The 13,097-nt window shown below is 37.2% G+C and overlaps 1 pseudogene; it reads left to right on the top strand.

The window, feature by feature from the left end:
• Positions 1 to 11,656: 11,656 nt before the first annotated feature.
• Positions 11,657 to 12,746, top strand: LOC109680325 (protein NipSnap homolog 1 pseudogene; annotated as a pseudogene).
• Positions 12,747 to 13,097: the final 351 nt, after the last annotated feature.

Raw genomic sequence — 13,097 nt, 5'->3', positions numbered from 1 at the left:
TGAGATTACCCAAGAAAGAAGGGTAGGATGTTATTTTGCACATCTCTCTGAAAATCCAACTCTCAGAAACCACCTGGCCTCTGTCCCAAGCACTTCTGATGACATAACTCAAGAGGTTTAAAAATAGAAACACTCAAAGTTTAACTCCTACTGAAAGTAGGGAGAGAAATTATTTTAAGTTTTCTTTTTTTGTTACTGTATGTCTTAATGCTTCAAAGAAAAATCTTGTTTTAATTATGTATCAATCAGCATGGGCTAGATTATGCTCTCTTATCAAAGCCTGATCCCTTTCCATAGTCTACAGACACGAACACCAGCCTTAGAATAACAAAAGTTTGATTTTGCAGGGAGCTCATTTCATAGAAGTCACTAGGCTATTTTTCAATGCAGCCAAAATTACCAAAGTAGTAAAAGAGAATGTGCTGGGTCATACTCTGCCTCTTAAACCTTTCACTGGAAAGAGTACACATCACTTCCACTCACAAAGCAAGTTACCTGGCCACACCTCCTACTCAACTCTAGAAGAACACCTGAAGGCCTTTCTCCAGACTACAAAATACATGAATTGATTGCCTTTCTGAACTGCTTGACCCTGGCATCCATTCTGGCATTCTTGATTATTTAGTGATCAGAGAGTAAGGTCATATAAACTCTAAATAGAGGTAGAATGAAACTAAATGAAAGAAAGTGCCAAGAAGTCCAATGGCCTCTTAGATGCCAGAAATCTCTCAATAAAAAGTTATTGCCCAACTGAACTCAATAGTCTGAGATTCTATAGCAGCAAAAACAAAACAAAACAAAAAAAGAGTGTCTAAAGTTCTTATACAATTTTGGACACTCCTACTCACCATTGATGTCCCCTCTTAGCCCAGGCAAAGCTGAACTCTATGTCTTCAAATTGTTTGGGGGACTTTACTGCTAATCATCATTGATCCATAAAAGTCAGTTTCCTATAATAATGGCACACAAACAAAAGCTTTAAAAACTCATCTAAGAATCACAGCAGCTGGGCCCTCATGGCTCACACCAGTAATCCTAGCAGTTTGGGAGGTTGAGAGTAGGAAGATTACAGTTCAAGACCAACCTGGGCAAATTGCTCTCAAAACCTCATCTCTAAAATAACCAGAGAAAAGTGGACTGGAGGTGTGGCTTGAGCAGGAAAGCACCTGCTTTGAAACAGTGAAGCCTTGAGTTCAAACCCCAGTCCCACCAAACAAACAAACAAACAACAAAAACAGAGTTGGTGCAAAAATATCAACATGAAAATTAGACATAGGACAATCAGTCACATGTTCACGTAGTACCTATGTGTCAGTTCTTTCTTCTCAGTTCTATTAAATGAATTCACAGATACCATGTCCATTAGTTCATTGTCTCCTCACCATTTGTAATTCAATTCTTTAACAAGAATACCTAAGGTTTCTTTTGAGAAAGCCCTGTTACAAATTCTCAGCAGTGTAGTATCAGTAAGACTCAACCCAACTCCAGCTCCCAAAGAAGACCCTAATTAAATTAAGCCAATCCATGTATTATGCCTTTTCCCTGGTCACAGTGACTGTCTCAGGAGGACATGAGTCACAAATTCCATCAGTGATTCAGTAAGAACTGTGGTGGAGACATCAGGAGCAACGCTGCCGCTGGCTCCTGCAGAAGCCATCAGGACAGATTAGATCCTCCAGGCAATATGAGATGAGTGGGTGTTCTGGGAATGCTTTGTGTTGTTTCCATGAGTCACCCTCAGGGTCACCCTGAGAGGAGGAAAAGTGTAGGGTCTACAAACTCACAGAGAGCATATCTAGAGTCCTGCTACCTGCAAATCCCCAAACCAAATCTATTATTGGACATTTCCACTATATGAATCAATGAATTTTCTGTTTCGCTTTGTCCAATTTTATTTGTCCTGATCCATGAAGAGTCACTAAGAGGCACAAGAAGCTTAGCTGAGAGCTTAGCTAGCACAGAGTAGAAAAGCCAGAAGTAGCCTGGGAGCCAAGAGACTTTGGTTAGAACCACAAATCTGTCAGCTCTCTTTGTGAATATGAGTTTAGTTTAACAAGCATTTTAATCTATAAAGGAAGGGAATTCTATTGAATAATTTTAGGTCCTGCATAGATTTTTAATTGTTTTCTTAGGTTAATAATATAAGTAAGCATAATAACTCAGAAGGACCCTTAGAATAAGAACTAATAATCCCTAAAAAACCTATAAAAGCCAGCAGTTACACACATGCCTTAAGTTTTGTGCATTACCATTTCAGTAGTACAATTGTTAAAAACAAGTGAAAATATAAAATGTAAACGGAAGTAGTAAAATGAGCTTAATCAGATATTAACTATGAAACAGCACATAGTAAAGTGTAATTGGTGATGAGGTCCCAGGATGAAGAGGAAAAAGAGAAAAGAATGACTTTGGTGGGAAAAGTACAAGTTCATCAGATTTGCCTAGAAGAGAAAACATTTCTGCCAGTATAATTACTAACACCATTTCAGTCTTTAAAATATGCTTATTTGGAAGCTGTATTCTATAGTCACCTTAACAAATTGGAGCTTACTTCTACCCATTATATAGGTATATTCTGAAATATTTTATAGTGAAATATATTCATATATTAACTTTTCAATAAAAAAATAGAAACTTCATGAGAATTGTTTGCAACATCTTGAATTGCGGTTTTTGAACATTTGTAGAATAATGGAACATGAAATTTGGACAACTTCCTGGCAAAGCTGATATATAACACTGTTTTATCTAAAGGGAGAAATGGAACGTGATGAATTGTGCTCCTACCCCACTTGCTCACCTTTCTGTCCATGACATGCCTGAGGGGAGGTCTCAGAGCCCCTCTGAAAGTCTTTGGATTGTTTAAGTTAACACGGAAATAAATATAAGTAGACAGATAATTATAGCTTTTCTAGAGAGAGTTCTGCAGGTGAGGCAGAAGCTGAAGTCATTTCTTCATAGAAGCCATTGTAATAAAAAGCAAATTAGTACAAGTTACATGGAAAGACAAGAGGAAAGAGTCACTGAAAGTTCCTTAGAAAAAACCTCTTGCCTGGCATCCATTGCTAACTTTCCACAACCAGAGATTCTCTTACTCAAAATTCCAAACACAGGAAAAATGAGTATTAACATCCTGCCCGGAAGTGCTGGTACCCACCTAAGAGTGATGAAATGAGAATCTTTGGGAAAGAGACCTTAGAATTTGCACTGTTATTAAACTCTGTAAATGAAATGAACTCTCTGCAAGGTTTAGTCCACTAAAGGAGTCTTTCTTACCAGGACTGAACCCTCCAGGCTATTTTTCAGAAAGAATTATGTCATTAAGCCTTATCACCACCAAAATGGAGTAGAGCCTCACTGCCAACTGGTAACACTATTGGGTTTTAAAGATGAATTGGTATTCCCAAAGAAATAACCCATTATAAAGGTCTAGAAATACTACCAGTCAAATCATGTTTTCTAACACATGAAATCCTGTTCTGGTACCTTTAGCTTGATACAAAGGCATAAATACCAGATATGACTGTTTTAAGAGAATTACACCATATTTAACAGCTGAGCCAGGCCATTTGTCATTTTTAAAAGGTGTGTCATCAATCTTCCACTATTCTAAAAAGCCAGGACTATTCTACTACTTTGATACACTTTAAATTCAAAAGTATTTATTGCTGTTTTTGGTATGCTTGGCTCTGCTTAGAAGTATAGACCTGAGGGTGGATGGGATTCACATTTTGGGGCACCTATGTCACATTAGGCTACTGAACCTTTACTCCAAATTAGATTAGGATCCTTTTTGAGAATATCTTATTCGTTTAAAGGACCCTGTGTTAATATTAGAAATGTAACATACTATTTACAAAGGACAATTTTATGAGGGAAAATCTTAATTTTATGGGATGTAAAACTTACCTAAATTTAAAATTGCATATTACTCAGAAAAAGGTACTGTGAGAAAACATACCAAATGTTAGTCATGACTACCTTTTGGTTGAGGGGTTAAGTATGAGGTCATTCATCTTTTCACACTTTCTGTACTGCACAAGTTTTAAACAGTGATTTTTAAAAAACTTTAAGTAACAATAAATATATTGTGCAAAAGAGCTAATGCAAAGCATTAAAGGCTTTTGGTCCTCAGCTAACATATCCAATTTTATTTTTGAACAAATACTGCATATTTCTGTGGAAGCCAAAATGTTGATCGCAAAGAAGAAAAAAATAGAACAGTGTTACCAGAGCCTAGAAAGGGTGTATAGTAGTGGGGATGAAAAGAGGCTACTTAATGGATACAACTGAATTGCATAAAAGGAATAACTTCTAATACTGTATTAGTACATTAGAATATGGTTGGAAACAAGTGAATATTTTAAAATAGAAGGCCAGGCAGATTATAGATTATATACCTATAATCCTAGCTACTTAGGAAGTAGAGATCAGCAGTATTGTGGTTTGAGGCTAGCCCAAACAAGAAGCTAGTGAGAACCCATTTCAACAAATAAGCCAAGCATTGTGGTTCACACTGTAATTCTGGCTATATGGGAGACATAAGTACAAATATCATGGCCCAAGAGCAGCCCCTGGCAAAAACACAAGATCCTATCAAAAAAAAAAAAATTAAGGAAGAAAGGACTGGGGCGTGGCTCAAGTGGTAGTGCATGCCTTAGTTCAAACCCCAGTATCACCAAAAAAAAAAAAAAAAAGAAAAAGAAAAAAAAGAGAGAGAGAAAAGAAAAAGGAACATAACTAGTAGATGGAATCTTGAATGTTCCCCATACAAAGAAATGATAAATGTATGTGGTAATAGATATGACAGTTACTTTCGTCTGATCATTACACATTATATGCATGCATCAAAATGTCTCATTGTATATCATAAATATATATACAATTACTATATACCAATTACAAATAAAAATTAATTTTAATTTTATTTTTCATTGTTATCCCTAAATTCTTCTGGTATTTGATAAGGTTTCTGGATTCTGTATCACATTTTCTTTTTTAAAAATAGACTTTAATCATCTTTTTGTAGTGACATTCTTTATCTGTTGCTATATATATATGACTATACATATCAAAACAAATAGGTTTCAAAGCATTATCTATTCTAAATATCGCACTTCATTAGTGTCCATGGAGATTGGTTCCAGGACCCCTGCAGGTACTAAATTTGACTGCAAATGCTCAAGTCTTTTATATTAAATTGTATAGTATTTGCATGGACCCTACACACATCCTGCCATATGCCTTAAACCACTTCAGATTGCTTGAAATACCAGATACAATGTAAATTCTATGTAAATATGTATCATACTGTATTGCTTAAAAGTTAATGACAAGGAAAAGAAAAACTGTACATGTTCAATATAAACATAATTTTTGTTTCCAAATTGTTTAAATCCTTAGTTGGTTGACCCCACAAATATGGAGTGCCAACTGTAAACATCCAACTGGCCCAACATTTTCTCTCTAATCATGATCCTTTAGACCCTCAGTAATAAACAAGAATCAGAAATTAACAGAACATAGATTTCACTAGCCTTGTGATTTCTTCCAAACTTAAAAGAAAAATGTTTTTCTTTTTTCAATTAATCATTCAAAAAGCCAGCATTCAAGAGGAATTTGTACATGACATCTGGTTTGAGGAACCTTCAAGAAAATTCTCCCAAATGCATGAAATTCTTCTGCTGTCAGCCATATTTGATATATCCCTCTCTTCATAATAACAATCACTACATTTGTGACCCTTCTTCCTAAATGTGGTATACCTCAATCATTGTACCCTTTCTTGTAAATATAGCTCCTTGTTTATGCTAGAAACATGAACAGCACTTGCACTCTTCATCCTCTCCTTGAGAGGTCTTGATGGCTGTACCCATGAAATGTCTTTCTCTCTAACCTTTGAAGGAAGAAGTTTGTTGCCTTAAGATTTAGCAGATTGCTTAGCAAGGAATTTACCCCTCACTTATCATGAGGGTACACCCCATAAGGTGGAAGGAGATCTTTATCATTGCCTTACTGCTCCTCTGGTGTCAGGTTCCACAGCTCAGCACCTACAGCTCATGCCACCTCTAATTTCTTTTGCTCCTAGTTACCAACTAGGGGCAAACTAGTTGCCCCTAGTTACTGCAGTTAGAATACAGCACTTTTTAACAGAGTCTAAGTCCTCCCCCTACAGACCTGAAAGTAGTATCAATAACATCCTTGTGTAGTTGGGGGAATTGCATTTACTAGTGAGTAAAAACACATATGAAAAACTTTGATAACTGCCAGTTCTCATGGGGTTCTAAAATTTCTATCTAATTTAAACTAGATAAGCAAAATGCTCCTAGATGGAAAGAGCACTCAGCCTGACTTGAGGCAATTCCCTAGTTATCAACCCTAGTTATCACAGTCATATATTTGCCAGTCCTTTCCATCTCTCCCCTTCTATCTTAAGAATAGTGAGCCTTAAAACTATAACCCATGACCTATACCACCACCAATCAGGCAACTTACAAACTTTCACTGTATGAAAGTTTGAGTCTTTGTATTTTCCTTCCACTGATCAGCATATGTACAAAAACTTCTGAGTTCCATAGATTTTTATGAAACAAACGAGCATTCTTTGAATCAGCCACAAGAAAAACTTTAATCATGAAGACTTTCTCTCAACAATAAGGATGAATATAGAATGTGAGGAAAGTCACTATTGAATAAAAGCTTCATCTAGTGAAACTGGGAAAGTCACAGAAAGCCACTCTGCCTCAGAGAAAGGGCAACTCTTTATACTAATTCCTTATTAAGACACAAGAAAGGTGAAGTAGGAAAAGATTCTAAAGCCTATGCCCTTTAGCACAGCTAGTTTTGATTCTGTTTGAATTAGGTCACTATAGCAATGAGCCTCTGCCACACTAATACTTATTAACAGTTAACAGAGTTATTTTTAACTGTAGCTCACTCAGGAACTTATCATTCACACTAGGTTTTGCAAAATACAATTTCTAAGAAAGAATACTGATGCTGAAGGAAGGGCAAATGTTAGATAAATAATGAAAAGGCTGGTGCAAAATTCTCTCAGCATTGTTGGTTTGCCTCTCTTTTCAGAGAGTCTAAAGAAATTCCAGCCAGCACAGAATCTTTGCAGAATCTAACTGCAAATGCAAGAATACGTCATTAGGAAAGATTTTTTTGTTTTTTTTCTTCAGAGACAATTAATTAGAACAAAGTCTTGTTTAAGTAATATTAAAGAAAAATAAAAATAGAGAACACCATTTAGAAATACTCCAGGGCAAATCCACATAATCATATAAACAAAATTTATCCCAATTCCCCTGAAATGCTAGCTCTAATCATAAGTGAAACACAAAGTAAAAGCTTTGCATACTTGCTAGCATGATTCAGTGAAATTAAGCCAATCAGCTACAAAGAAATCAGTTTAAACAGCTCCAGTTTCCTTAAAAAGAATGTTAATTTATAACAACCAATCACGAAAAAGGTCAAAATGCTCCCTCTTTTATGCTTTATAAATTGTGCTGCAACTGCTGTGAGTAAAATGTCTTACCATTTTCAGTTTTATGCCCTCCAGTGGGTGGACTATCCTTTCATAAACACAACCAATTTACAACTTGTTTTTCAATTTGATCTGATTTTATTTTGAAGTTTAAATGAAAGATACCATATCCCAATAGGTTAATAATCAGTGATAAAAGGATGAAGTAAAAATCATATGCATAAATCTACAGTGATTATAATACCAAACCTGAAATCAGTTCTAATGATTCCTACCCAGAACTTTTCTCCCAGATATGATAACATCAATCAATGAGTATCAAGCACTCCTATGACCACGGCAATGTCTTCAGTTATAGGTAGGGAAAGAAAAATGTCAGATACACAGACATAAATGAATATATGCAGCCTGGTAAATTGAGTAGAAAAGCCTACAGGTACAAAGAAGTTTGGCAAATGTGTGAGTCCTCAAAAGGAAACAGGCAAAGCCATCATCATAAAAGATGGCTTTGATGTGCAACACTAGGGCTTTGGCAAACTAAGAACAAAAATAAAGAAATGGATGCCCATGATAATAATGATAACTGCGACCTAAGTTCAATAGATACATCTACAGTAAAGTATATACCCTCTACATATCACATTTATACCCTATTCAAATGTCAATGGATCATTTACAAAAAGAATTCACATGACTATAAAGCAAACCTCAAATGTAGAAAGTGTACGGTTTATGTTTGCTGACCTCAATACAATAAAACATAATCTCAAAGATATCAAAATCAAAATAGCAAAGAGAACATAGCACCTATTGAAGAATAACACACTTTGACCCAAGGGATTTTGTTTCAGACATACAAATGGCTTGATCTCCTGAACAATATCTGTGTAATTATTACTTTAATAAATCAAGGAGAAAACCTTCTGATTTTTCACAAACCAAAGGATAAATGTGTTATGTGGTGAGTAATATCAATATCAAAAGGCAATTAACATTATACTTAAAGGAGAAGCCACTGAAGCTCCCTATTGAAGTAAAAAAAAAAATTGATCTAAATCAGCTGTATTATCCAGGACTGTTCTGGAATTTAAGATAAGAAATGACAGATACATTTATTGACAAAAAGAAATATCATTGTTTGCAAATCTTTCTATCTTGAGTATTCAAGAATCACTGAAAAAATATTGAAACCAATAAATATTTTCAGGAGCGTATCCACTTATAAAATAAAAATACAAAAATATCCAATAAGATGTATATAAAATTGCAGAATATTTTAGTCTTTAACCAGTATAATCCAATAAAATCAATAACAAATCAATGCCAGCATACTTAAAAGGAAAAAATATCCATTGTTTGTAAGTTCCAAGTGTTTGTGCAGAAAAAAATATGGTAAATGAAGGTTATGCACTTACATGTTTCTGGGGTACCCATAGGCATTTGAAAATGTAAGCAACGTATCTCAAATGTATTTTTCATGGTGTCTCATTATTCATAACAGAACTTGTCTTACTCATGAGACTTTACTCCTAATGATGATGAAGAAAGAAATAGCTTTGCAATTTGAAAAAAAAACTACTTCTTTTAGTCTACCATGTGTCTTACTGTAGCTTAGCTGCTGTAGGGAAACTATCTGGATGCATGGGGGAATATGCAGTGCCTCGCTGTATAGCAGCCTTAGAAAGCTTGCTTATCTATGGAGTTTGACTAGTCTATGCCTGATGATGGTTTGCTCTTGTCCTTGAGGGTCTTAGGCCAGAACCTGTTAAATGAAGCTGGTCTCTCCTGGTTTTCTCTCTGACCTACTGTGTTACTCACTTGGGCTTCTTGCTTTCCATTGTACAGCTCAGAAACATCTTTCACAACTTTTTTTATTTTTTGCACACCAGCATGGGAGACATTCTTTGCAAAGTTATAAACTAATATACTAACAGTAACAGAAAGACTTCTAAACCTAGACTTCACTGGATATTACCACTGTGAGAAGGATATTTATTTCTGTGGAGAATTATGCATTGTCTACAGTCCAGAGGACCTCTTTGAATTGCCTGATCTGTAGGATCTAATTTACAACTCTTAAGTGAGGACAGAAGATAGCAATGCAAAATAATTCTTGTCTTTATACATAGAAGTCCTTACTTGCCCAGTAGAAGTTCAATTTAAGCTGGTTACCTAGCCATCATTTTTATGCTAAATCTTCTTCACTGCGTGTTTCACTCCAATATTCTGCGTCTATAAATTTGCCTGTACTTTGGATTCTCTATTAAGCCAGTTTTCAAATCTCCTAAATCCTTCATTAAGTATGAGTTAAATAAAATATTTAAATTACACTCATTTTTATATCTATATGAGTTGTGATTGTGCCCTTTATTAAAAATGTCTTTGAACACCAACCTGCTGTATTCCCAGGATCCTTTGTCATTCTCCCCTGTCATGTCATAAACTAATGCACCAGTACCCTGGAAAACTATACCATTTGGGAGCTTCAGACAACTGCAATTATGCTGCAGAGGAATTTATAAGAAAGGGATACTATCCTGTCCCATAGGATCTGTGAGGGATTAGTGGGAGAGAATTCTCACAAAGTTTTGTGTTTGCATTAACTATAGAGACCAAGATGCAAAAGGATAGTGTTTGGCTTACTTTAACAGACTTCACTCTCTAGCAGTTGAATGAATGTGTGATGATCAGCCTAACTAGAGCTAGTCGCAGGAGCCTCATTTCAGTGAGAATATGATGGATTGATGTAATACAACCAAATGAGACCACTGGTTTCTCAACCCTGGAACTAGCTGATATCCTCAACACATTTTACTTATTTTAAATCAGTACAACAGTCATAAAATAGCTAATATGTATTGCCTAAAGAAAGTTGATCTTAATTTGTGCCCAACACAAAACAAGAGAGCTTCAAGACTGAACAGAACTCTGGCGTTTACTGACCCATAGTTCTTGACATAGAAGCCCTTAGGTAATAAATGAATCCTTTTTAATTAACTCAACAAAATAAACCTACTGATTCCATTCAAAAGGTAGATATTAAGATGCCTGCTGTAATATACACATCCTTTGCCTTCAGAGGAAATTTCCTGCACCAAGTCTGCAAATAAGTAAGTCCTGAAGGTTATGGCCTTTGATGAGTTGAGGTTGAGAAGATCCAAGAATAAAGTACACAAAGTAAAGTGATTACTACAGTTGGATTCATCATCAACTCACCAAGGGAACCAAGCATTGGCAATATTAAAATTTGCAAAAAAGGGAAATAGAAATTTGTTTACAGTATATTTACCACCCACATTGCTGAAAGTAAGTCTTCACTAAATGTGGAAAGTGCTTTGGTAGTATCTTAGAACCCTGAAAACCTGAGAGAAGCTTGGAAGAAATTTTAAATAATATAGCTGAGAAACATATCATAGAAGAATACGTTAAGAGAATATTTTGAAATGATAAATATCCCCCCAGATCTAACAGAACAGAAGCTAGAGAGATCATGAAATGCTTCACAAGATGACAATTTGTATATTCTTGCTGAGTGTGGTTGGTAGAAATAGGTCCCCAGAACTATACATCTGGTAAGAGATTAGTACTTAGAATATATATATAAGGAACATAAATAATTCAATGCAATAATATTAATAAAACTAAAATGAATGACCAATACACATAAATAGATATTTCTTAAAGACATACAAGTGGCAAATAGGTACCAGAAGAAATGTTCAATATCAATAATTATTAGGAAAATGTAAATCAGACCTACAATGAGCTATCACCTCACTCCAGATAACAAACACTGGCAAGGATGCTAAGAGACAGGAACCTTGCACACAGTTGGTGGGAATGTAAATTAATACAGTCACTATGGAAAACAGAGGGGCGGTGCCTCAAAAGGCAAACATAGAGCTCCCATTTGATATGACAGTTCCACCACTGGGTATCTATCCAAAGGAAATTAAGTCACTGTGTCAAAAAGGCATTTGTACAACCATGTTTATTGCAGCACCAATCACAGTAGCTAAGAAATGAAGATTGTCTAAGTGTCAATCATAAACAAATGAAAAAAAAATTAGGCGTATATACACAATGAGACACTATTCATCATTACCAAAAAAAAAAAAAAAGGAAATCCTCTCATTTGTGACAATATGGATGAACCTGGGGAACGTTATGTTAAATGAAATAAGCCAGGTACAGAAAGATATGTACCACATGATCTCACATACATGTGGAACCTACAAATGCCCAATAAAGAGTAAAACAGGGCTGTGCAGCATCTTTGCGACCGCACGGCGGCTGCTGGGGGGCCCTGGACCCCGCACCGGGGACATCGCGGCTGCGGCTGGGGCTCGTTCCTACTCCAAGGACAGTGAAGGCAGCTGGTTCCGCTCCCTCTTTGTCCACAAGGTGGATCCTAGGAAGGATGCCCACTCCACCCTGCTGTCCAAGAAGGACACCAGTAACCTCTACAAGATCCGGTTTCACAACGTGAAGCCGGAGTGTCTGGATGCCTACAACAGTCTGACGGAGGCCGTGCTACCCCAGCTGCACCTGGATGAGGACTATCCCTGCTCGCTCGTGGGCAACTGGAACACATGGTAAGGGGAGCAGGACCAGGCAGTGCACCTGTAGCGATTCTCAGGCGGCTACCCAGCTCTCATGGACTGCATGAACAAGCTCAAAAATAACAAGGAGAACCTGGAGGTCCGGAAGGAGCGGAGCCAGATGCTGCTGTCCAGAAGAAACCAGTTGCTTCTGGAGTTCAGCTTCTGGAATGAGCCACAGCCCAGAGTCGGCCCCAACATCTATGAGCTAAGGACATACAAGCTCAAGCCAGGAACCATGATCGAGTGGAGGAGCAACTGGGCTCTGGCTATCAAGTACCGGCAGGAAAACCAGGAGACAGTGGGCGGCTTCTTCTCACAGATAGGGGAGCTCTACGTTGTGCACCATCTTTGGGCCTATAAGGACCTGCAGTCTCGGGAGGAGACTCGAAATGCTGCCTGGAGGAAGAGGGGCTGGAATGAAAATGTGTACTATACAGTCTTGGATCATGATCCCCTTAAAGATTTCACCTCTCCAGTGATACCTCGCCCTCCTTCCCCTTCTGCCTCATGGCAGCCTGGGATAGAGAGTTCCTGGGTCTGCTGTTTTGCTTTTCTCTAGGCTCTGGGAGGACTCTGAAGAGTGGTACTCAGCTCACACAAAGATGACAAGGTTCTGAGGACTTCCAGCTCTGTTGAGACCCTTCCCACTGCAACCTGCTAGTAGTTTCTAATTTCTCTCAAGCCTTTTAAGTCTTATCCAATTTTCCCCTAAGAGTCCTCACAGCAAGGCCACCAGACCTATTATTACCATAGACATGGCTTAGTTGCACAAAAGGGAGGGTGACTAGTAGTTTTAGTTGGGGTGGGAAGGGAAGAGGTCAGACTATTCCTGGACCACACACATGCTAGACATGCAAGTCTGAACCAAGTCTCTCCCACTGGGGAAAAGCCCGGAACTGTCAGAAATCCTCAAATTAGCAAGGTCAGAAGGAGATTTAGAATTCTATGGAGAGAGGCTAGGAAAAGGGGTGGGAACAGGAAAGATGAGGGAGCAGGAGACAGAC

The sequence above is a fragment of the Castor canadensis genome, chromosome 12, assembly GCF_047511655.1.
Source record: "Castor canadensis chromosome 12, mCasCan1.hap1v2, whole genome shotgun sequence".
Classification (NCBI taxonomy): domain Eukaryota; kingdom Metazoa; phylum Chordata; class Mammalia; order Rodentia; family Castoridae; genus Castor; species Castor canadensis.
This window is presented reverse-complemented; position numbering and strand designations above follow the sequence as displayed.